This window comes from Palaemon carinicauda, chromosome 3 (assembly GCF_036898095.1).
Source record: "Palaemon carinicauda isolate YSFRI2023 chromosome 3, ASM3689809v2, whole genome shotgun sequence".
Taxonomy (NCBI): domain Eukaryota; kingdom Metazoa; phylum Arthropoda; class Malacostraca; order Decapoda; family Palaemonidae; genus Palaemon; species Palaemon carinicauda.
The window spans coordinates 114495905-114500904 of NC_090727.1; positions in this window are offsets into that span (position 1 = coordinate 114495905).

A 5000-nucleotide genomic window follows, 5' to 3' on the forward strand; every position below is an offset into this window, starting at 1 on the left:
AAAAATGAAAACAATGAACAAAAAAATTTAACTTAAAACATGTTACGTAACAAACAATTAAAAAACGAAAGCAGCTTGAAGCTGCTGATCTTTTTTTTTTTTTTTAACCAGTTGTGAATCCTGATTGAACTTGGAAAAGGAAAAGGGAAAAAAAAATTAGCCCAGAGTATCTGTAGCCTATTTCTTTCCAAAAAGAATGCTGTTTAAAGACAAAAGCCATGTAATATTTTCCCAAAACGGAACGTAGTTTAATTTAAAAAGAAAAAAATGAAAACCATGAAAAAAAAAATTAAACTGAAAATATGTTACGTAACAAACAATTAAAAAACGAAAGCAGCTTGAAGCTGCTGATCTTTTTTTTTTTTAACCAGTTGTGAATCCTGATTGAACTTGGAAAAGGAAAAGGGAAAAAAAAAATTAGCCCAGAGTATCTGTAGCCTATTTCTTTCCAAAAAGAATGCTGTTTAAAGACAAAAATCATGTAATATTTTCCCAAAAGGGAACGTAGTTTAATTTAAAAAGAAAAAAAACGAAAACAATGAAAAAAAAAATTTAAAACCTTTTGGCCGAGAATATATTTGGTCGTAAACACTGCAAGAACGAAAGCATCACAAGATAAATACAATCTATTATTCTCTCCCCCATAAACTAATCGGCTTCTGAGCTTTAAATCAAAAACTATTACAATAACCGTTCATTTTGATATAGAGAGAACTCTACCATAAAGGCACTAATTCGATTAAATCCTTCGATAAATCCTATTAAGTTTTTCCTATGGTATAAATCCTTTATTTACAGTTCCTCTTCAATATTATTGTATTACTGAGAATCTATTGCTCTCACCAAACAGTCGTATTATCTGGCATTTTTTTTCTGGATGAATATAGACAATAAGCTAAATGCATATTAGATTATTCATATGAATAATAATGAATATTATTCTGGTATAAATCCCTTATTACAGTTCTTTTTAAATATCACTCTACCCAAAGATTTATTACAATCCTCAGAAAACTGGTATAACTTATTTTTTCTCTATAGATACTAACAATGAAAAGCCACAATACAAATTAGATTATCATTCATATGAATATAATTCTCTTAGATAATTTAGTCACAGACTAATTCACGAAATTGTCCGACATGTTTTTATAGTCTTCAGAAAATTGGTATCAGCTTTTTTTTTTCTGTATAAATACTGACAACGAAAAGCCACAATACAAATTAGATTATCATTCATATGAATATAATTCTCTAAAATATTTAGCAAGAGACTAATTCACAAAACAGCTCTTCAAGGAGAAGGACACTCAAAAATCAAACCATTGTTCACTAGTCTTGGGTAGTGCCATAGCCTCTGTACCATGGTCTTCCACTGTCTTTTGGGGTAGAGTTCTCTTGCTTGAGGGTGCACTTGGGCACACCATTCTATCTAATTTCTCTTCCTCTTCTTTTGTTAGAATTTTTATAGTTTATATAGGAAATATTAGTTTTAATATTACAGTTCTTGGGTTGTAGCTTAGCAAGTAATAATAATAATAATAATAATAATAATAATAATAATAATAACAATAACAATAACAATAACAATAACAATAACAATAACAATAACAATAACAATGATAATGATAATGATAAATAATAAACAAATAAATACATAACAAACAAGTAAATAATAATAATAATAATAATAATAATAATAATAATAATAGATGATAAATAATAATAATAATAATAATAGATGATAAATAATAATAATAATAATAATAATAATAATAATAATAATAATAATAATAATACATAAACAAGTAAATAATAATAATAATAAATAAATAATACATAAAGTAAATAATAATAATAATAATAATAATAATAATAATAATAATAATAATAATAATAATAATAATAATAATAATAAACTGTCCGACACAGATTTTTCTTTTCATCAAAGAAAGCTGAACACATTTCAACGAGTCAATTCTCTCTTTAAGCTTTTATGCCCAATCAATATGACTGATTCAAGCAATCCTCTTAAGAGTTTAATCAACCGTATCTCACAAATCGCTTCTCCCTGCCATGTAATCTGTGTTCTCTCGACCGACCAGAATCGAGGAACATTAATATTCTAAGACGAATGGTGTTTGGGGACACATCATTCAGAGGTGTATGCGTGTTGCTTACGCCAGTATTATCATTAGTGATTATTTCTGTTTATTGGGAGATAAACGTTTGCTGTGTCAAAATGTTTTATTGAGAATAAACGTAATTTATATACGTAATTTTTGGTTTTATTAGGCACGATTTTTTTAAGTTAATTAATGTTTTGTTAAAAATATACATTATTTTATAGTGATTATTTCTGTTTATTGGGGGATAAACGTTTGCTGTGTCAAAATGTTTTATTGAGAATGTACGTGATTTTTGGTTTTGTTAGGCAAGATGTATTTGAAGTTTCTTAATGCTTTGTTGGGAATATATTTCATTTTATATTTACAATAAACGTTTGATATTTACTAATGTTTTATGAAAAGCCTACTTCATTTTATATATTAGTTAAGCAGCATTGGAGCTTTTCCACTGTCTTCGTTGAAAATATAATTAAATTTCTACTGGGTAATGAAAGTTTTGTTGAAAATATGCATTTTCTATCCTTTACAGGACAATAAACGTTTAAGGTGCCCTAAAAGTTTGTTGAAAATTCACCTTTTTTCAATCTTTTATAAGGTAGGAAAAATTTGAGGTTTACTAAACTTGTTGAAAATATAATTATCCTATATTTTATCTAACAAAAAAAGTTTGACGATTCCTACTGTTTTGTAAAGAATAGAATTATCTTAATATACTTTATTAGGAAATTAACGTTTGAAGTTTCGTAATATACAGTACTCTCCTAATTGTTTTCTTAAGAAAATTATTTATAATCTATATTTATATCATGTTTATATCAAAATGATCTTTCCTGTCTATCTTACTGTTTTAAATTGTGCTAATTATATCAATATCTGAAGACTATTAACTTGGTTAAAAAATACAAGTTATCTTGTTTTTATCAACTACACATTTATCCAGCAATACCTTTCATAACATAGTTAAAAACATATACCAGTTATCTTGTTTTTATCAAATACACATTTATCCATCGTTCCTTTCATAACATACTATACAAGACTAATATTAAAATCTTCTAAAATAACAAAATAACTTCCTTACTCCTGATAGCAAAAAATTTGAAAGTACAACTGAAAATTGGCCAACCGTTTCACCATTTTTCTATTTCTTTTTTATATAGTTTGACCTATATTTCTGTATATTTTTTTTACCCTTTCTTGCTCTTCTTTCTCACAGTCCTTTGGTTCTCAAAGGCAACTGAAAAAATTTGAAATTTTTTTTTGTTTTTTTTCTGGCTTCTTCAGTGCAAAACATGGAACGATGGTTAAGGGACTATAAAATATGGATAAGGTTAAAAATTATATACACGATTATATATATATATATATATATATATATATATATATATATATATATATATATATATATATATATATATATATATATATATATGTATACTGTACATACATATATACACATACATATGCATATATATGTATACTGTATATACATATATACTTACATATGCATATATATATGTATACTGTATATACATATATACTTATGTACACAATTATATGGTATACATATAAATACACATATATGTATATATGCATATAAAATATTTGTGCGTGTGTATGTGTGCATGTGCATAAACATATTCACATATACACACATGTATATGCATATAATGTATGTATGCCACTATATCATGCATCTACTTGAAATGTTTCAATGAAAACTTATATCATACCATTAAAACAATGTTAAAAACTAAAAACATTGTTGACAAACTTGTTTTATGCATACCTGAGAGAGAGAGAGAGAGAGAGAGAGAGAGAGAGAGAGAGAGAGAGAGAGAGAGAGAGAGAGAGAGAGGAGAGAGAGAGAGAGAGACAAAAGCTCTTGATTTCACACAGGAGATATTTTGCATTGTGTACCCCTTCCGGGTAAGAAGGGCACATCCCACACCCAAAATGAAAAAGTCTTGAGACGTTGAGAGTAAACAGAGAGAGGAAGAGTCGAGAAAGAGTTCAGCTCCTTGAAGAAAATCCCTCTCTTCTCAGGGGACAAACTTGGGTTCTGCTGGATACTCTTTTGTTTAGAGTTTTTTTGTTTTGTTTATTTTTTTGTTTTATTAAGAAGGTTCTTTGTTGTTATTTGTCCTTGGGTAAGGGTAACATTCTGGTAAGATTTAGTTTTGTTTATGATGTATTTCAACGTTGATGCTGCGGTTAAGATAATTCGTGTTTTTTTTTATTTACAAGTTGTATATACTTTTGTTGCTAGTTCCTTATTTTCTTTCCTCACTGGGTTACTTTTCTTGTCGGAGCTATTGTTTCTTGTGGCATTCTGGTATTTTAACTAAGGTTGTAGCTTGGATAATAACAAAAAAAAAAGGAATAAATAGTAAAAATAAAAATAAAAATAAGTAAAAAAAAGGAAAATAAAAATAATAACAAAAAAAGTAAAAGAATAAAATAGTAAAAATTAAAAATGAAAAAGTAAAAAAATAAAAATATAACAAAAAAAAAAAAGAAAATAAAAATAAAAATAAAAATAAAATAATAAATATCCAGGATTTTTGTTATGACCTTTTATGGTGAACGTTAACTTGATGAAGTTAAATAACCTAGCCAATTAACTTAATTAGATTAATCAATAGAAAACAAGAAGCTGGAGCCATACAATCACATTCTAAAGAACTATTTTTTTTTCATTATGCTATGGAAATAAAGACGTGGTTCAAACCAGTAACAATTTCTAAATTAAAAACTAAAGAAACAAGGCATTTTAAGCATTCCTCTCTGTTTCACTACTTATAATTATGTAGATCATTCCCAAACCTATCATTCTACTACATGCCCCTTGAAAATAGTAATACTACACAT